Source organism: Neomonachus schauinslandi, chromosome 1 (assembly GCF_002201575.2).
Source record: "Neomonachus schauinslandi chromosome 1, ASM220157v2, whole genome shotgun sequence".
Lineage (NCBI taxonomy): Eukaryota > Metazoa > Chordata > Mammalia > Carnivora > Phocidae > Neomonachus > Neomonachus schauinslandi.
In genome coordinates, this window is record NC_058403.1 from 161,582,648 (window position 1) to 161,605,056 (window position 22,409).

Here is a 22,409-nt window from a genome sequence, read left to right on the forward strand (position 1 = left end):
CACTGTGTGCTTACGGCCCTTTATTGTCAATATGTATCTTAGAATTCACCTTTGTGACATTACTTTTTTGTATTGTGGGAGAGAGTGTAATTTCTGAAGTGAATTGCCGCAGAAATCAAGTAACATTTATTAGGAAATTGCAGCACATATCTACAAGTTACTTACAAAAATATGATTATAATTTATTCCATTATGTTTGGCAACAGATATCCTGTTCTCTCTTTTTCTAGATCCTTGCAAAAAATTCCCAGTTTAAAGAATTAGCTAATGTTTAGTGGACAAAAGCAACGAAGGGTGACATGTGCTGTCATTCTGATAGATGTAATTGAAAATTGTGAAGAAAATATCTAAACTTAAGTCACCCAGGCCATCAGGCAGGGGACTGATTGTCAAAAACAACACCAAACAAAAACATACGATTTTGCAAGGCAATGGAAGTCATAAACATGTTAGCTCAGCACCCATCCAAAATGAGTATTGCTTAGAAAAAAATAACAAACCTGAGATCCTGTAATATGTCACCCAATCGAAATCTTAAATAAGATCTTATGCGTTTGTTTAATTTTGAAAAAAAGGGAAACGTCTCTCTTCAGAAATGATTAATTAAATATTGAAACACAATAGCTTGGAGACCCTAGCTGCATCATATGATAAAAGGCAATGCTTTTATAATATCTCAGGCCTTAATTACTATTAGTTTATTACTGTATTTTGAGGGAAAGAGTTTATTTGTCATGATTTTATTCAAATCACAAAGGTATTTGGAGAATATTTAAGAGTTATAACTCATTATCTCAACCTAAAAGACTGCTACCAGTGAACATGTCTTATACCCTGATACTTTTCTCAACACTTGCAAGCCCCTAATTAACCTTTCAGACAAAAAAATCCTGGAAAGGATTTAAAGCGCTAGTCAGGTGAAATTTATTTAAGTAACTTCAATAATCTGCAGAAATTCAAAGCAATTTAAGCTTTGTGTTATATATTTAGGGCACAAATTGTCTTTATGCTGACTCCCTTTGACACTCTTCCCTCTGTTATATTCCAGCAGAGATTTTTATTTCTGAATTCCCCCTCCCCCACCCAATGTCACATCATCAAATCCTGGGCTGTTTTTGAGGAGAAATAGTAATTAACAAAGCTGGCTTTCCAACCTAGGGTGTCGAAAATGGAGGGTGTGCAATATATTATTTAAAAAGGCAGATGCAAAACTTCCATAAAATTTAAAATTGACTAACAACTTGAAGACAGATACTCCAAATTGTTGATAGGCCTAATGGAATACTCGTAATCTTTCTTTTCTTGATATTTTCTGAATTTTTCAGAAATTCATGTATTTTTTTCATGTATCATTTTTACGGTGAGAAAAATAGTAAAACATGGGGAAGAGAATCCCACTGATCATGAAAGTGTGAATAAAATATGTAAAACACTGAATTTTTTCAAAGAGGAAAAAAAAAGTACTTTTGTAAAAGAATCCAGGCTTCTAAACTCTTCCTCTCATTTGTGGAACATAGAGTATATTTTGGATCAAAACATGGAACATTCCAGACAATGTGAAATCTAGAAAGGAACTGCACCTGTATCCCAATGCAGGGCCAAAAAAATATAGCTACTGAATAAATAGTCTTCCTAAATTAGGAAGAAGAATTCAAGTCCACTCCTTACGATGCACAAAAGTGAAAGTTTTACTCTTGGCATGGATATGATAAAATCGTGGGATACGATTAGCAAGAAGGTATTTTTCAGAGTTTTACTACATTGAGCAGCTTTAAGTGGAAGAGTAGATACTGTAGAAAATAACTCAGTGCTTTGCTCTAACTGAAAACTTGGTGATTTTTGATGAAACTATAGCTCTTTACTCTGTAAGTTTTGAGAATTATTTGATTAATTATTTTTCCTCAAAACTACTCCTTGTGCCGAATAGAAGACATTGTATATTTGAGGATTTGCTTACCTAAACTGATGCTCTTGGTAGGGATGAATTAAACTTCTGCAGAATTTTCTGTAAGAAGAATAACATTCACATAATGGTGATTCTAAAAATGTGATCTTTTTCATTGGAAAATATGAAGCAATGTATGTGGAAAGCTGCAAAATCTGGAGTTTCAGGCAGATTGGGCAAGGGATGTCTGGTACAAAAAAAAATAATTAAATCATGGCTAAAGATTTTTCCAGCAAAAGTAGTAATTAATAAAGGGAACAGGCTATTAACATGACTTTTGAGAACACACTATTAGTAAAACTTTTAAAAAATACTCAGAAGTTGTAAAAGAATTCTGACAGAGGAGAGGCATGAGATAAAGAGGGAAGTTGAAAAAGAAGAATGAATATGTGACCAGACATGTGACATTGCCATTTTTTTTATTATTTTGCAGAAAACCTCAGACTAACCAGGAGAGAGGAATGAGGAGATGAGCTAAAATTTAGCTTCTAGATGAGATCTTTTGCTCATGTCTTATATTTTTCCTTTAAAAAAATGTGTGTGTGTGTGTGTGTGTGTTTGCCTTTTGGGTGCATTTCATGGTAGAAAAATCTGTTGACTATTCTATAGCTTACAACAAAAATCGAAAAGCAAATGAAGCATGTGGAACTGTTCTCAGACACAGATAAAGACAGACCAAAATTAAATCGTCACCTTTGCATTTTGAATTTCAACAGAGCTATGGTAGGTTTCTTTAAAGTCTGATGTTTGGCTGCACTCATTTTCATAGTAGTTTTTTGCAGCTATCTTGGCAAATGCTTAAGAAACCTATATTGACAAAACCAGTTCCAAACTAGTAATGATCTGTATTTCTTTCTTCATTGAACCATTTTATTAATCTTCCAGTTTCTCCATTTATCAGAATTGGAAGCTGCTCTTGAATTTGCTGTCTTCCATTTAAGGGTTTGGTGATAAAATCTATTGTGATATATATACATGCTCAGCATTATACTAGATACTGGAGATACAACATTGAAAATTCAGGAAAGTTTCCTGGGCTTGCTGTACACCAAGTTCTTTCCCAAAATAGTTTGTAAAAGTTTTAATGATCTCTATGGCGGTATCAAAAATAATTCCTCCTTTTAATTGGAAAACAAGAACATTAGCCATTATTTGTTTCTTAGTAATTTTCCACATGCCAGTCATCCTATCTTGGAACTCCTCAATCTCAGACCAAACCCTTCTAACTGGCGTATGACTTTTCCCATGTGACCCTTTAAATAAATTCTAAGGTTTTTCCCATAATTAATTAATCTCAGAAATCAAAATGAAACATGTCACCAGGGTCTTATTTAAAGCCAAGAAATTTATTGGCTATTATCCAGCCTTCCTTCTAAATTAAACAACCCCAAACACTCCTCTTACCATCCTTGCTTCTTGATTTTAGGCATTTACTCTTCAGACAACTGGGGCACATATGAAAGTTTTGACATGTCCATGTTTTAACCAAGATCGCATTTATGTTTTCTTGTGATGATACGTAAGGAAGCTTTTCTCTAAAATATCCATATCCATGTGCTTTTTTTTTTAATTTTTCAATTTTTTAAAAGATTTTATTTATTTGACACAGAGAGAGACAGCGAGAGAGGGAACACAAGCAGGAGGAGTGGGAGAGGGAGAAGCAGGCTTCCCGCTGAGCAAGGAGCCTGATGCAGGACTCCATCCCAGGACCCTGGGATCATGACCCGAGACGAAGGCAGATGCCCAACAACTGAGCCACCCGTGCGCCCATATCCATGTGCTTTTAAAAAGGTACACGTGATAGAAATTAATTTCCCCATCCTCAGTACTAAAATGCTATTATATCCTTTTTCATTTTTTTGAAAGTTCCAAAATTTCGCAGCTCAAAATCTTTTCTCAAAGTCTGACTCTTTAGGCCTGGTAACAATTTAATGTACAACTAAATCTTTATGATTTATAGATGGGTTACTTAAATTATACTTTATCTTTGGTGACTCAGTCCTTCCTCACCTTTGCCACTTGGCCAAGTTCAAGGATGCTGAACATGAAGCTGAACTGAGTCAGGGTCAAACATGTAGAGTGTAATCATGGGGTGTGTGTGCATGTGTGTATGAGAGACAGAGACAGAGACAGATTTAATTCCCAAGCCAAACTTGAGATGACCCATTTTTTTAGGAAAAAAAGTCTCTCTTGTGCCAAGGTAGATAAAACATTACATATAACTAAAGAGAAAGCTGGGCACCTCTTCTTCCTCCTTTTCTCCTCTTCTCCCTCCTTTCCTCTCCCACTGCTTTCCTTCCTTCCTTTCTTCACGGCCAACAGTCTCTGAGTCGAAAGCAGAAAGCAGATTTCTTGGCAGCAGCCTAGGCAGGATCACTTCACGTCCACCCCTCAGTGTGCGCGCATCTGGTCCTCGGGTCGGCGGTCAGGCTGCTGTAACCTCTCCTCCCGGCCCCTCTGCCCTGCTGCCCACTGAAGCCCGCAGGCTCCCTAAGCCCTGAGCCTCCCCTGACCCATCTCTGAGCTATGATGCCTTCTCCCTCCCCTTTTCCCTCCTCTGTCTGTTGCCTTGGTCTTTCTCTTTCTGTGCTGTCTGCACCCTCCCTCTGTCTCTCTGTCTGCTCGTCTCCCTCTTTGTTTCTCTTGTGTGTATTCACATTTTCTCCATTTTTTTTCCTTGACTTTAGATGAGGGAGCTGCTGATTTGATAAATTGCTATTTCTTTAAAGATAGAATTGCTGTAACTTCTAATTCTTTTTTTTCCCTACGAGTCAGTGGCCTTTGATAGAAAGAAAGCATTCTTACTACGGCTTACAGAATTGCTGCTTAGAACATGCATGAGGGATGCAAAGGGGCTGCTATTCATCTTCCTAAGTTTCTTATGATAATTTTATAAAGAAAATATCATAAACATTGAAAAGCATACTTATCCTTGGGTAGAGTTGCCAGATTTAGCAAATAAAAATACAGGACACCGGTTAAATTTAAATTTCAGATAAACAATGAATACTTGTCTAGTATGAAGTATTCTTATGCAATATTTGAGACATATGTATACTAAAAAAGTATTTTTATTTATCTGTTGTTTATCTGGGCATTCTTATTTGGGATTGACCTTTTATATATATATGTAATATTTGTGGCCAGGTATTTTTTGTTTCAGGACTAGTCATATTTAGAACTTCTTGTGCAGTTTCCCATGGAGATTTTACTGCCGCTGAGGACGACCATCAGATAAAGGTGAGTAACAGTGAAAAAACTGTAATTAAAGTCAATTTTGCTATTTGCTTGTTCTGGCATGAGGCTCTACGGGAGGGAATAGTACATTTCTTATTTATTTGTCCCCCACTAATTCTGAGTTCAAAATAATGTATTAACTTCATATTTTCCCCCTTGAGTATATATCTTCTTTCACTTCCTTCCCAGTCCATCTAAAATGTAGATGGTTGAAGGAGAAAAATGTACCTACATATTCAATTCCTTATCACCTGCCTCTGAAACAGGCACTTATTTACTTAATAAACATTGTAAAAAGGGCAACATTTCTGAACCTCTTACAAAATTACATTTGCACTAGGTAGACTTTTTCCTTAGTCACTGTCTCATTTTAAAATAAAATACCTGAAAAAAAATGTGGGTAACTGTAGTAGTAATAATGCCTAGCACTTTTTGAGCACTTAAGCATTTGTGAGGCACTGTCGAAACATTATATATCAAAAGGCTTCAATCATTTAAATCCCCAAGACCAATGAGGTAGGCAGTATTATTATCCCCACTATAGAGATGAGAAACTGAGGCTCAGGGAAGCTAGGTAACACCCAGTTTCCTCTGTTATTATCATATTACATTAGTATGGTAACTTTGTCACAATTAATGGACCAATATTGATCTATTATTATTAAAGTCTATACTTCATTCACATTTCCTTAGTTTTTACCTAATTTCCCTTTTCTCTTCTAAGAGCCTACTCAGGACACCACATTACATTCAGTCCTCATGTCTCCTTGGTTCTAACAGTTTCTCAGACTTTCTTCGTTTTTGATGACCTTGACAGTTCTGAAGCATACAACTCAGGTATTTTGTAGAATGTGTCTCAGTTGGGATTTGTCTGATGTGTTATTCATGTTTAGACTAGAGTTATGGGTTTTGGGGAGAAAGACCATGGAGGTAAAGTGGCATTCTCAACGTATCATGTCAAACGTGATCACCTGGCTGATATGGTGTTTGTCGGCTTTCTCCACCATGAAGTGACTCTTTCTCCCCCTCTTTCTATACTACACTCTTTGGAAGGAAGTCACTATTCCCCACCCACTCTTACTGGGTAGAGAGTTATAATTGAACTATTATTATAATAACAGCTTTATTGAAATATAATCAACATTACAATTAATCTATTTAAAGTGTACAGTTCAGTGGTTCTCAATGTATTGGCAGAGTTGTGCAAACATCACCACAGCCAACTTTAAAACATTTTTATCTCCCCCAAAAGAAACCCCATACCTATTAATAGTCATTTCCCCTTTTTCCTGACCTCCCCCTCCTCCCAGCTGTGGCAACCTAATCTACTTCTGTCTTTATAGATTTTGCCTATTCTGAACATTTCATATTATTGGAGACATGGTGTTTTGTGACTGGCTTCTTGCACTGAGCAAAATGTTTTTTGAGACACATCCATGTTGTAGTATGTACTTCATTGCTCTTTATTGTGGAATAATATTCTATTGTATGGATATACCACAATAGAATAATTTTCTATTGTATGGATATACCATCAGCTGATGGACATTTGGATTGCTTTCCTCTTTTGGCTACTATGAATAATGGTATTCACATTTGTGCACAAGCTTTTATGTGGGTATGTGTTTTCATTTTTCTTGGCTAAATAACTAGGAATAAAGTCACTGGGTATACTTTAGCTATTTTTAAAATAAGAAAAACATGGCTGACTAGGCTGTGGGCTGGCCTTGCTTTCAGCTGTCCACACAGGCTAGAAAACCGAGCCGATTGCCCTATAAAGCCATAACACAAGGCCCCACCTCTGATCCGTTGGCAGGTAACCAAACTGTAAGCCTGTTGACTAAGATGAAAGAAAACAGCTTCATAAAAGCCTGCCCACACATCCCCTTCTATAAACCTGTGGCAAATAACACAGTTTATATGCACTGAAAAAAAAATACAGATCCCATATAGTCATTGGTTTCTGTTAAAAAGTTATGATGAGAAAGCTTTGTTTCTCTTAGGTCTAGATGTCCTTCAGGGTGCCTGGAGTAGGTCATTTACCTAAATGCTCTTTTTGAAATTCTTCTATATTGCTGGCACTGTCACTGTTAGGACTAAGTATTATTTATCAAGAAAACAGGTACTAAGCAAGGAACAGTACCACTACTTTCTAGTGTAAGGGACATATGTATAATTTTAAGGAAGTATTTGGTGGCAGGAAAAAAAATACATGATTACACAGCTTTAAGCACAGACACTTCTACACTGGAGAATGGGAGGGTGGTGGGTGGAGAGAAGAGGAACAGAAAAAAACAGCAAACCTAAAGTCTAGACTACCACTCCTTCCCATTAACCACTCATGGTAGGAACTAGTTCAGGTAAATGGCAATTTTAAAAAGTCAAAAATACTTGATCATATTCCTATTCTTGGTGGAAAAAAATGAAACCCAAGGGGTTTGTAACATATAGCATTATATTATTCCCCTAAAAATAAGCAGATTATCAGTGCTCCCAGATAAATGCCTTTGACCATATCCATTATTCCTTTGAAATACAATCGCCAAAATTAAGCAGGACACTTAGGGCTAGTCCTTTAGCAGAGGATAAGAAAGGGGGAAACAAGTCTGTTTTTAATGAATAATAAAGCACCAGAGGACAGTGGTCCACACAAACTTGTCATGGCTTTTCTTTCTTTTGTTCCTTATTCCCTCCCCAAGGATCTATGATAGGGTCAAACACAAATGAAGGAAAATAACTGTTGGCTGATTCTAACTGATTTACTTCTGTATCTAGCTCTAGAATTTTGCTGACTCCTTATTGAAAAAATACTTACTTAAGCAATCTGTGAAAATGCAAGTGATAGTCTGGTCCCCATATGTAAGACATGCATTACATGAGGGTGTTACACAAAAGAAAGTGACAGGAGATTGCTTTTTAAAGCATGTGATCATGGCCAAACACCTAAAATAAAGTCCTTAAAATGAGCTAGGTTAGCATGTGGCTTAAAATAAGGGATCTCTGGCTGGTATTCACATGGCGAAATCCGAGGGAAAAGTTTACCTGGGGAAGAGGGGTAAAAACTCTTTTCCTGGGGACATTTCCAAACAGACTAGATGTGCCTCTGCTTGGAATGATGTAGATCAGAGCTGGTGTGCAGGGAATGTGTCTTAGGTGTGTAGAGATAGTGATCATTTCAGCCGTAAGGGGAGCTGGGCAGGGCCTGGGGCCCACAGAGACCCAAGACAGATCAGCTTTGTCCACAAGCGTCCTCACGGATATACCTCTGAGTGTCATATAAGTGCCATTTTATATGTGTTCCACAATGTGAAAAAGGTTGAGAAGCTCATATTTAGGTGAAACTTGCCAGAGGTTGACCTACATGATTATTCATTAAGGATTAAGGATATAATTCCTCATCATTCCTTCTCATGAAGATAAACAATAATGTGATAATTGTCAGTTTTTTAATGTACCTTTAGAATTTGATTGTGTATTTATTCATTTATTTGATTGTTTGTTTGCTTGTTTATTTAGATGTTGTTTTTAAATGAAAATATTGCTACTTCTTAGGCAGCAGGACCGAAGTGTTTTAACAGGTGTTACGGACTCCACATGAAGTAGCTCTAGCCAGGATTCACAGAAATCTTCAGTGCATCTATGGTTTACTAAGTTAGTGTGATTCTTGGTGTCTTGATTCTGTTGATTGGGGTTCCACCTTGTTTCTCTGCCTGAGTTTCTGTCTTGGTGTTTTGCCTGATACCCCAGAATCTCCCAGACCTTAGGCCCTGTCTTGTTCTTACAAGTCTCTCCTCCAAAAGAATGAATGTCTCTGCTCCTGAAATCAAGCCCACGGCATTCCAGGAAAAAAAACAACAAAAAAACAAAAAACCCAGCGTCTGTAGATAAACACATTCAGAGAGATTGTGAGTAGTTCAGCATGACTAAAATGAAGTGGAAAGATCTGAGAAGAGTAAAAAATAAAATGAGGTAAGTAGGGAACATATCATGAAAGACCTTCTATGTCATTGTAAGGGTATATATAATATGATCCTGTCCTGCTGAGGACATAATGTGGTTATAGAGATATCATGTATGGCATATATAAATATAATATATTTTTAAAATCTACTTGATTATAAAATAATACATGCTCATTAAAGAACATTTGGAAAGTATAATGAAATTTAAAGAATAAGATAAAGATTACCTATTATCTCATTACCCAGATAGAATCGCTGATGATATTTTGGTGTATTTCTTTCCAGATTTATTTTATGTGTATAATATATTGCTATTTAGCATAAGAAGAATAGTCTGCTTCTTTCACTTAATGTTACATTTTGTACTTTTCCCGTGCTGCTAAAATTCTTCCAAAACACAGTTTTAATGATTGCTGAAATATTTCATCTTAAGTCATACAATTTATTTAGATATTCCCTTAGTACTTGACATTAAGTTGCTTTCAATTTTTTTTCTTCTTATAAGTAATAGTGCAATGAATATTCTTGTACATAAATACTTATATTCTTCTCTGATCATTTCCTTGGGATAGTTTCTTGGCAGTAGAATGTCTAGGTCAGGGCTAAAACTTCAAATTTTTCTGCCTAAGAATTTTCAAATTACATTCCACCAAGGTTGTATTCGTTTTTATTTATATCAGTGTATCTCATTATACTCTTCTCAACACTTAGAATAAAATTATTTTTTATCTTTGTGAATTTGATAAGAAATAATGGGTTTTTTTTCATTTAAATGCATTTGGTAACTAATGAGGTGAATGTTATTTTTTTTTAAAGATTTTATTTATTTATTTGACAGAGAGAGAAACAGCGAGAGAGGGAACACAAGCAGGGGGAGTGGGAGAGGGAGAAGCAGGCATCCCGCTGAGCAGGGAGCCTGACGCAGGACTAGATCCCAGGACCCTGAGATCATGACCTGAGCTGAAGGCAGACGCTTAACGACTGAGCCACTCAAGCGCCCCAAGGTGAATGTTATTTTTAATGGTCATTTGTATTTTTTCCATTAAGTGGCTTGTCAGTGCCATTTTCTGATTTTCCTATTGAAATGTTAGTGTAAGACTATTAATATAAATCCCCAAGTGACCTTTTTGTGTATGGACATAAGTTGGGTATATTTAAGTAGAAGATATTGTAAAACAACAACAACAACAACAAAAATCACTCTCTGGAAACCTAATTTAAGGATAACTTAGGGGTGTCTGAGTGGCTCAGTTGGTTGAGTGTCTGACTCTTGATCTCAGCTCGGGTCTTGATCTCAGGGTCATGAGTTCAAGCCCCATGTTGGGCTCCATGCTGGGTGTGGAGCCTAGTTAAAAAAATAAAATAAAATAAAAAGAATATCTTGGAAGTAATTACATTTCTTCACACTCTTCTTATTGATATTAAAGGTAAGCTAAAAATGGACAGATAACCTTTAGGAAAATGCGACTCACTAACCTAAATAGAATTGTCTGCTCTAATTATGTTGTTGTTGTAGTTACTCCTTCCCTCAAGGGTTGAAAATAATCAAATGTATTTTGTTTAAAAAATCCTATCCTCCGTCTTCTTCTGGGCTGTGGGCTGCTTATAAGAATAAGTATATAGAAATAGCAATGATGGCCACAAAAGATTTTTTTAAAGAAGACCAGGTGAAAACATTCAAATAAGAATTTGAGGGCACAATTTACCATTAGAAAACTTCAATGCAAATAATCTTCTGTACTTAACCCAATGCATTCGAAACCGAGAAGATATATACAATATGAACTTGGAAAGATCTTTAAATGATAGTCAAAATGCAGGACCACCACAGAACTTTCCTCCCCTAAATTAAGCCAAATACAAAAAATGAAGTGAAAAGAGCAAAGGTTATATGATTGATGCTACAACCATACAAGGGTGTCTATCTTATTCTACAAACTTCAAGAATATCATCCAATATAACACAAATTTTATCAAATTAAAAGGTGATGCAGGAAACAGACTCCTGACTTTCTCTCTCAAGAGAGAAACACAGTGAGGCAATCAGTAGGCAGATAAAATTCTGGAAAACCTCACTGAGGTTTGGTGGTATGAAGAGTGGGGATGTAAATAAAATGTAGAGAACTTCTAACTTGAAACCCCACCCTCTAACCTCAGATAAATAGTATGAACCTAATTCAGAAAAGTGCATAGAATTTGCCTCTTTTCCCTTGGGTGTAAAGTGAAAGAGGATTTTATTTGTTTGTTTTTGTTTTTGTTTAAGTAGCAAATAAAGTCCCTGGATGACAGGTGGGAGGGAGAACGTGTCACACGAAACTAAAAATCAGAACACCCAATGCTTGCACACTCAATACACCAGCTTGATGACCCTGGAACAGGGTAACATAGTGAAACTCAAGAGAACCTCAGTGCCCCAACTATTTGTCTGCAAGGACAGACCCTCATCCCCCAACTTAATGGAATGGACTTGTTATGTAGGGTTCATTAAAGAGAGGTGATAAAGTTCCATGATCTCATCTCCCCAAGTCCCAAATTCTCCAGCCCCTTCCTGCTCCCACAAGCAAGTATAGAACAAAACCACAGCCCATTAACATGAGGTCTTAAAATCCTGTTCGAGGGGAAGACTCAAATATTACCCAGATGAACAAGATCTGGAGTCAAGGAGAATTTGCTACATGACTTGGAAGCTAAAAGGTAGGATAGGATTGCAAAGCCAAAGGTGAGTAGGCAAAACAAGCTGAAATGGGACATATGCAAAAATTTGTTAGTCTCCCCTCCGTAGGTCCCCCCAAAGGGAAGAAATGCGATGAAGAATCCAAATTGGAAGACGTGTTACTATGGAAGGAGAAGAAGTGTTTAGATACTATATTCTTCACACTCTTGAGGAAATTAAGGAGAATGTGAAATAATGTTAGGGCACCTGGGTGGCTCAGTCAGTTGGGCGTCTGACTCTTGATATCTGCTCAGGTCATGATCTCAGGGTTGTGAGATCGAGCCCTGTGTTGGGCTCTGTGCTGGGCATGAAGCTTGCTTAAGATTCTCTCTCCCCCTCTCAAGGAAAAAAAAAATAAACATAAATAAATAAATAAAATAAAAGGAGCTGGAAATGTTAACGAAAGGAACTGAGAAGAAAACAATCCAGTCCCAGAACAAAGAAATATGTTAGAAATAAAAAGGCACAGAATGAACATGTGGAAAACCAAGCCAAAGATATATTCAGGGGCAGAAATATTTCTGAAATGATTAGTTCAATTTACATATTAAAGGGTTTCAGGGGAAAAAATAACAGAAAATAATTAACACCAATGATGCTGGTGAAGCAGCTGAAGATAAATATTCCTATAGGCTTCCTGGAAAAGGGATCAAATTGCCTACACAGGGAAAAAGAATTAAACTGACTTGAGACTTCTTCTCTGGAACATTCATCTGAAAACTGAAGCAACATCTAAATGTTTTAAGAGATAAGGGACTTGACTGAAAAATTCCATACCCAGTGTCATTTAGGCAACAGATACATACAGGCAACATACAAACAACAGATAGCATCAGATAAGCAAGGATTCTGGAGATAGACCATTTCTTGAAGTCTACTTGAAGATATAATTCAATCAACAAAGAACTGAAATAAAATGAAAACCTGCAATGTCTGAGTCAGAGAGTATGCTTATTTTCAACTTTACTGGTGATTACAAAAATGCTCTTTGAAGTGGTCCTTTGGATTTACAATGTAGCAAGCATGAACTTCCCCACCTGCTTGCCAACACTTAGTATTGTTAAGATTTTAAAATTGTTGGGGCGCCTGGGTGGCTCAGTCGTTAAGCGTCTGCCTTCGGCTCAGGTCATGGTCCCAGGGTCCTGGGATCGAGCCCCGCATCGGGCTCCCTGCTCGGCGGGAAGCCTGCTTCTCCCTCTGACCCTCCACCCTCTCATGCTCTATCTCATTCTCTCTCTCAAATAAATAAAATCTTAAAAAAAAAAAAAGATTTTAAAATTGTTTCCAATCTGATGTGCACCAAATGGTATCTCGTTACTGTTTTATTTTGCATTTTTCTGATGTGAAGCTTGATTGCTCTCCGAAATAGCTATAGCAACTTTCATTCCCATTAACAATATATTAGCCTTTATTTTGCCCCACATCATTGCCCACACTTGACATGTGGGGAACAAGGATGTCATCAGTTGGCCTAATGTAGCCTGCAAATTTGATATTACCTCTTTTAAACATTTGTGTAAATACTGCTGGACCCTCTCATACAGACTGCATATTATAATACATATCGTGACCTCCTGTGTTCATTCAACAATGTATTGTAGAGGATTCCACAATCCTTCTTCCATCTACCCCTTACCAGTGACAAAGTCTGTGAAGGAATTGTGTAGGAAAACTCTTCCTTCCTTCCTTTGTCACATAATTTAACTAAAACTCAGCGAAGTTTTAATGGAGTATCAAACTGAAAATCCTGAATGATATATGGAATTTTCTTCCCCTTGATATAGTGGACCATCCAATGGATCTTCCTTTTCCTACATTATGTCACTGTTTGATAAGATAAACTACCCAGAAAATGGCTGTGGTTTCACAAAAATATGAATATTTATAAATAAACTATTGATTCAGCCAAATTGCTTAATTTCCAGTTAGTTATGGAATCATAAAATACAGTTTCCTTAGATACCTAAGTAATGTTTTATTGGGCAAATCCCTCTGAGATAAGTCAAACTGCACCATAGGCAGATTATATTTTACAGTCACTCTCCAGTTTTATTACCATATAGAGTCAACCAGTTTCCTTATTTCATCATTGTAACTTGAGTTTGTCTGCATTTCTGTCAAAAACACATTTTTTTCCTGCTAAGGGTATTAATGATAACCTAGCACAAACATCTAGGAAATAAGCACCTAGTAAGGTGCCTGGCACACACGGGGTTTCTAACGTTAGTTGTTGACCACATGAAAATTAAGTTCTGTTCTCTCTCTCTCTTTTTTTTTAGAGAGGGAGAGTGTGGGGAGAGCAGAGGAAGCAAGAGAGAGAATCCCAAGCAGGTTCCATGCCCAGTGCAGAGCCCGAAGCAGGGCTCGAACTCACAGCCCTGAGATCATGACCTTAGCTGAATCAAGAGTAGGACGCTTAACCTACTGAAACACTCAGGCCCTGCCACCTCTTTTTTTTTTTAATTGAAGTATAATTAAAATATAATGTTATATTAGTTTTCAAGCGTACAACATATTGATTCGACAATTCTATACATTACTCAATGCTCACTATGATAAGTGTAGTTTATTCACCAATGTTAATACAATATTATTGACTATATTCCCTTTTTGTACCTTTTATCTCTGGGATTTATTTTTTTTATAACTGGAAGTTTGCACCTCTTTAAGTTCTGTTTTATGATTGAATTTCCTATTAAATCCATCCCTGCATCCCATGTTATATTTGAATTGTCATTTTAAGTGGTGAAATATAGATCATTTGTATCATATCTATATTATGATCTCCAGTACTGGATCGTCTTAAAGTTGTTCCATTTTTCTAGATCAATCTTGCAAAGGTATGTGGGTCATTGCAGATGAGATATAATTTTACATATTATATAAAGAAATATGATGTAAATAACTTCTTTTGGTACCCTTCCCTGAGCAGCTACATCACATCCTCCCCCACACTAATCCTTTAGGATCCTGTCTTTCCCCTTGATCAGAAAACAAACTTATGTGTGCAGAAATCACACCCAGCAGCCATTTCCACTTAAATTGGAAAAGATTAAGTGCAGGTGGCCAGAATGCTAATTCTAATCTTGGACTTTGCTTCTCTCATCCTATTTCAAATTTTTGTTTATATTCTAGTTAACAAGGTGGATCGAATCCATATCTTTACCTCTGTCACTCTATGAAGCATCATCAAAATGACAGAATAAGAATTTTAAACGGCATAAACTCACTAGTACAGACAGAGTGAGAGAGGAGATGACAACAGATGGAAGATTCCACAAATTTCTAAGAGAAAGTAGAAGGGCCCATCATAACTGACTTAATGGAGTGGAGAAAGCTAAAACCTAAGTCTACAGAAGGCAAAGAAAAGAGAGTTAATTCATCCTACAGAACACTAAAAATTTCAGGAATTGGCGACATCAGGTACACTTGGTTGGAGAAGACTGAGCACTGGTTGAGCGTCTGTACTAAGAGCATTTAGCTCCCCGCCATCTACTCCATTACTCCACACAGTTATGCGATTACTCCTCCTTACCCTGAACAAGAATTGAGATTTATTCCTTGAAGAAATTGAAAGGGAGAGAGGCTCTGAGCACAGGGACTGTAGGCATAATGGAAGGTGTGGGTGAACACCGTGCAGAAGTTCCTCCTTGTGCTCCAGCATCCAAGCTTATATCTTCCTCTTGCCTCCAGCCTCCAACCAGTCCTCCAACTCCCCACCCTCCCCCACAACCACCACAGTTTTCCCCAACCAGAAGATTGGATGATTCGCCCCTGGAGAAACTGCTGCAAGAGAAAACAAATCTAGACACTGACATTTGGAGACATCTCAGTGAAAACAAATGGGCTCTACGGAATCACATCACAGTGAAGCCCACCAGTCAACAAACCCTCCCCATACCTCACTCTTAAGTAGAATCTGTCAAAGATCACTAAACATCTGAGGAACACCTCCACCATGACAGGCACACAAATAATAATTTAAAAAAAAAACAAATAATAATGTGCTTTCAATAATCCGAAAAAAAAAAAAAAAACCCTCAGAGAAAAGAAATAGAAACAATGCAGGGAGCAGAGAAGAGTTTCAATAATGTTCTGGAAGGCAGAAGAGTGTATACTGCATCCAAGAAAAAAAACCAATCAGAAACAAGAAAGATCTCTCAGAAATTAAAAATGTGATAGTTCAAATTAAAAACAGTCAATATAAGGATTAAGAGAGAAAGTTGAAAAACTGTCCCAGAAAGTAGAATTAAAAGACCAGAAGGTGAAAAACAGAAGAGAAACGATAAGTTAGAGGATCATGCCAGAATTTGAAGAATAGGAATTCTAGAAAGAGAGAGTAGGGACAGTAATGAATTATAAACTATTGGGGAAAAAAAGAAATCCATGACGAGTCCATACCAAAAATAGAGAGATGATAGATAGATAGGTAGGTAGATAGATAGATAGTTAGGAGACAGAAGGATGGATGGATGGATAGATATATGGGAAGGGAAGGGAAGGTTCTTTTAGTAAAATGCTGAGTGCTTGCTTATAAATGTGAAGGCAGTGAAGGAGTTAAATCATCATTTGCAACCATCAAAGTAAAGGTTGGTTTAGGCAAGAATCATCAGTGGTTGCAAAAATCTAGGGGGAGATTTCAATGAAGAGAACATTAGCATTTAAAATGTCTTCCCACAGATTGCTTATTGGAAGGAGGAAAAACAAACTAATGGGGGAAAAATTAACTAGCACCTTGACTGGATGACCAAAATTAACATCATCAATAAGGGGGCGGGGGAAGGACACTGCATCCAGTGTCCAAATGTGATGCCCTAAAAAGGACACAGGACCAGGAATTCTGACCAGGAATGCATAGTTTGAATCTAAACAGGAAGAAACAACAGGAAACCAAAATGAGGAACATTCTAATTAAATAGAAGGGAGGGGGGCTTTATTTATTTTATTTTATTCTTTTTTTTTTTTTTTTTGTAGAGGCAGGGAGACTAAAGGGAGGAAGATAGAATCTTAACAGGCTCCATGCCCAGCCCAGCTTGGAGCCTGACATGGGGCTCCATCTCATGACCCTGCAATCATGACTTGACCTGAAACCAAAAGTAGGACTCTTCACCCACTTGAGTCACTCAAGCACCCTGGAGTTTTATTTATTTTAGCAAAAGCATCATAAAAGACAAAGATAGGCTGTGGAAGTAGTCCAGATTAAAGAAGACCAATGACATCTAAATGCAATACCTGATCTTAGACTGGATCCTGAAACAGAGGGGAAAAATAATGTAAGAAACACTTCTGGATCAACTGACAAAATTGATCTATTGGAATATGGATGGTAGATTATTGTGTCAATGTTAAATTTATCAAAGTTGATGATGAACTATAAGGTGTATACACACACAGCTTGTGTATGTGTGTGTGTGTGTGCACAAATGGGGCAAAATGTTAAGAATAGGAGAATCTGGGGGAAACTATAATATATGATTAAACCCATCTTGAAGCTATTTACAAATAAAGAGTTGTTAAAAATTTCTTCCCTCTCCCTTTTCCTTAGGAAGCTACTAGAAGACGTACTCTAACAAAGATGCAGAGGAAACCAATTTCAAAGACAAAAATCCAGGAGACTGGGGAACCAACACTGGAGAAAGGGAGAACAATTCTCAGGATGGTGGTAAAGGCAAGATTGGCAGCTTTGCAGGAGGCAGAAAAGAACAATTAATCCCACCTGGAGTGGGAGGATGGAGAAATTCCAGAAAGATGTCTCCTCGATTCCCCCAAAATGAAACCAATAGATCATCTGATGTGGCTGTGTTAAAAAGAGTTTTATATATGTTAAGGAAAAAAAAAAAAGAAGAAGAAGAAGAAGGTAGCAGGAGGGGAAGAATGAAGGGGGGAAATCGGAGGGGTAGACGAACCATGAAAGACGATGGACTCTGAAAAACAAACTGAGGGTTCTAGAGGGGAGGGGGGTGGGAGGATGGGTTAGCCTGGTGGTGGGTATTGAGGAGGGCACATTCTGCATGGAGCACTGGGTGTTATGCACAAACAATGAATCATGGAACACTGCATCAAAAACTAATGATGTAATGTATGGTGATTAACATAACAATAAAAAATTTAAAAAAAGTTTTATAATTCTTTCGAAGAGTTTGGTAAAAATTGGCAGTAGTCAAAAAAAAAGGGTTGGGGGGCAATTATTAACTCTAGGGGAAAAATAAGCATACAGAAAAAGAAATGTAACACAATATGCTATTGGATCACTCATGGATAATATGTACATGGTAATAATAATGTAAACACAGAATGTTCATTTGTCAAAAATTTGTGATAGAACTACCTTGAGAAAGGAAAGAAGGAAAGAAAGGACAAGGGGTGGGTGGGCGGGGTGGGGGGTAGGGAAGAATGATAAATTCACAGCTTCCATAGGTGCAAGTTAGATAATACCCAAGGTGCTTAATAAAGAAAAAACAACATAAGCAAATCATTTAGAAATATGGAGGGAACTCTCAGAAGAAACAGAAAGAGCAGAAGAAATTGGTAGAAGACTATTGGTAGAAGATTTCGTATCTGAGAAGCAGAACTCAGAAATGGTGGTGTGAGGAAGTGGATTGTAGTTTTTTGGGGGGAGGGGCATTCTTTTTTTGGTTTGTAATAAGCCGTGTAATACTCTTAGTTCACCTATTGCATGTACTGTTTGAATAAAGGAAAACATTTTAAAATTCCAAACATCTGTTTATTATGACGATTAATAATGTATTTATTTTACATTTCCTTTTTCCATAGTACTAGGATATAAGTAGAGCAAAAGGGAGCTGCCCATTAGAAAGGTTTGATTGTTATAGTCATGATAAAATTTAGTTTACATTAATTTTTTAAAGCTCTGTGTGTGTGTGTGTGTGTGTTGGTTTGGAAGGGGAGAGGAAAAGGAAGAGTGGGTTTTGAACAACTCAGGTATTTATGGAAGGAAAGAAGGAACCTGTATTCATTACATGTGCTATAATATGCTCATGCTCAAGAAATAATTATGATCCAAGGGGAGTTTAATGCTTACAAATAAGAAAAGGAAGGGGCGCCTGGGTGGCTCAGTCGTTAAGCATCTGCCTTTGGCTCAGGTCATGATCCCAGGGTCCTGGGATCGAGTCCCACATCGGGCTCCCTGCTCAGCGGGGGGTCTGCTTCTCCCTCTGCCCCCCCTGCCTGCTTGTGTGTGCTCTCTCTCAAATAAATAAATAAAATCTTTAAAAAAAAATAAGAAGAGGAAGCACAAAGAGAGGTGCTCCTGTCAAACAGAAGGGTGTAGTCTATAATTTTAGATACGGAACAGGATGGAAAGGGGGAAACATATAAAAGGTGTTTATTTGATGTCTGTAAGCTAAGTGCTCGATCGCATGATGTGGTGCAGCTGGGGAGTCATTCCACCCGCAGGACAGGTGTAACAGAACAAGGCACAAGAGGAGTTTATACATGTCATACGGGTTTCAAGCTGAGATTTCCCTGGGGAAGTAGGGACGCCAAGGAGAAGAGTGTGGGTGGTACCCAATCACTCAGTCCGGTTGGTGGAAATTTCAAGGCTAAGCAGAAATATGCTGAATTTTCTTTGGCAAAAAAAAACGTGTTAAGAATACCAGTGATTTCTTAATCCAATTTTGCAAGTACAAACAATGACCGTCTATTATAAAAAAGGCTTGATTTCTTCATAGTTCCAATAAGGCAAAGATCAAATTTTTAATGTAAAAAAAGGAAAAACAGAGAAGTAGACCGTGAGTGAGAAGCTTCTAAAACTTTAGAAGCATTGTCATTGCTTTATAACTTATGGCATTTCATACTATAATTTTTCCAAATGGAAGTCAATATGCAAAACTGAGTTAAAATGTTATGGTTATGGAGTTTTTCTACTCTCATGTCAATCTAAAATAAAATGAAGCATATGCTTTTTCAAAGGCTGGTGATGTCTATATTATTAATTGGGAATGCTTCTTGGTTATAATGCCAAAATCTCATGAAAAAAAAGAATTTTTAAGGGGCGCCTGGGTGGTTCAGTCAGTTAAGTGTCTGCCTTTGGCTCAGGTCATGATCCCAGGGTCCTGGGATGGAACCCAGTGTCGGGCTCCCTGCTCAGCAGGGAGTCTGCCTCTCTCTCTCCCTCTGCCTCTCCCTCTGCCCCTGCCCCTGCTCATGCTCTCTCTCTTGCTCACTCTCTCTCCCAAATAAATAAATAAATAATTTTTAAAAAACCACACGCACAAGAATTTTTAAGCCCATCATCTGGATGTTCCCAAACATCTAGCTATTCAGTGCCATGTAGACAAAACATACAAATAGCCTAACCCAAAACACAAAGACATTTCACAGAACCTTGCAGGTTGTGTCCAGATATTTGGGATGGTATAGTTAGATGTTCATTGCTCTTATCTCAGGCCTCAGAAATGGGCTGTGCAAAGTACATGGCTTTGTTTAAATCTGCTTTAAGCTAGCTGGACTTTTTGTGAAATGAGTTATGATTACAACTCTTTGCTTTCATAATCACACACGCAAGTTTGACCATTTTATTTAGCACATCAAGCAAAAATTAAAAAAAAAAAAAAAAAGAATTCATACCTTGGTATACAACCCGGGATCAGGAGTTTGTTAAATTTATCTTAGTGTTCTGCTTGGTCTCAAGTGGACAAACTGGTAGCTTCATTTTTAAACATAACAGAAAGCACAACCACGTACGACTCAGTTGTCTTTTTTCTTGAACTGAGGACAGCACAAGCATGAGTATCCTCTCTAAACACAGCATCCCCCTGGAGAGAGTCAAGAGTGAGGAGCACTCACTCTACCAGAGGAACATTACCCTAAACCCACTACCCAAATTTGGAACTTGAGAGAGGGGGGGAGACTTTAACCAAAGAAGAAAAAAAGGAAGGAAGGAAGGAAGGAAGGAAGGAAGGAAGGAAGGAAGGAAGGAAGGAAGGAAGGAAGGAAGGAAAGAAGAAATGCTTCCCTTACCAATAACTTCTAAAGTTATTGATATATATGTTTACATGCATAGATATGGACCTAGAGCCAACAACAATCAGGCTCCCATGGCTCTAATATAGAAGAAAATCCTCCTGTGTGGTAAAGAAGTAACTGAGACAGGGAAAAAAGAAAATACTTCCTGATTTTCTGAGTTTCTGAGGTTTTTAGTGAAAGAGATCATTCTTCTTGGCTCAGGACTACTACCTTTTCACTGGTGGCCCCGCGGGAAGTTTACACATTCTTCCATAACAATATGGAACATAACAAAGAGAATAGGATTCTCTTTCCAGAACCACCTATGTTTGGGTGCCCATTGAATAACAGAATTGTAGCATGTGAGACCAGGAAAGGCCACCTACGAGGGAATTCAGTCCAAACATTTTGTTTTATCCATGAAAGAACGAAAATGCAGGGATATGAAGGAACTGATCCACAGTTTTGGAGCTAATGAGAAGCAGAGCCCAGGGATCCTGTCACTGGGTCTAACCTTCAAATTCTTGAATCTTTGCTGAGATCGCATCTACAATAACTTATTGATGTGTTTTTGAAAATGTTGTGGCTAAATAGTGCCAAGAAAAGAATATTAAATTTGGATTTAGGATTCTTAGGTCGTAATCCCGAGGATGTTTTTCATTTTCTGTAACTTTGGGCAAATCATTTTGCATCTCTCGTACGCACTTTCCTAATCTATAAAATAAAAGTGTCGGTCCGGATGATCCTTAAGATTGCTTCTACTTCTACAGTTGTATGATTATTTTGCTTTTGAACAATTTTAACTGTAAAAACAAAGCAAGAGGGGCACCCGGGTGGCTCAGTCATTAAGCATCTGTCTTCGGCTCAGGTCATGGTCCTTGGGTTCAGGGATTGAGGCCCGCATCAGGCTCCCTGCTGGCGGGAAGCCTGCTTCTCCCTCTCCCACTCCCCCTGCTTGTGTTCCCTCTCTCGCCGTGTCTCTCTCTGTCAAATAAATAAATAAAATCTTAAAAAAAAAAAAAAAGAAAAGAAAACAAGAAAAACCCACCTATTTTTTTTTAATCTTCATAATTCATCACCCACTGGAGCAAATCTCTATCCTTCATGCTGTGCCTCGGCCTTAGCTTCCCCTTTCCACCCCGCAAAATGGGAATTGTTTCTGTGTGGTTAGTTCTCCTTATACATTGCTTACCACAGCACCATGCAGGCTCAACGGCTTAATAAGTAGTTTTCAATGTGATGATGACAACAATTATAAAATGTGGTGCAAATGTAGACATTCCAATCCCGGATGTTTTAAAAATCTTTATAGAACCCTCTTTACTATTTCTGTTTTACTCTTCCTGTCAAAGACCAAGAATAAAATACTGGTTTTGGCAGAAATAAATTGATTAAATTCCTTTACGGTCTACCCCCAGCCAAAGTGTTAGCTAATTAAGTTTGAGGGGATCTTAGAAGAAGCATCTTTCTTTCCTGGCCCCTGGTCGCCAGGCTTTATCTAATCCATTCAAAAAATATTGGAATTCAAGTAGATAAAAAAAAAGTTGAAATACAGGCTCAATAAGATTTTAGCTCTTGGGAAGAC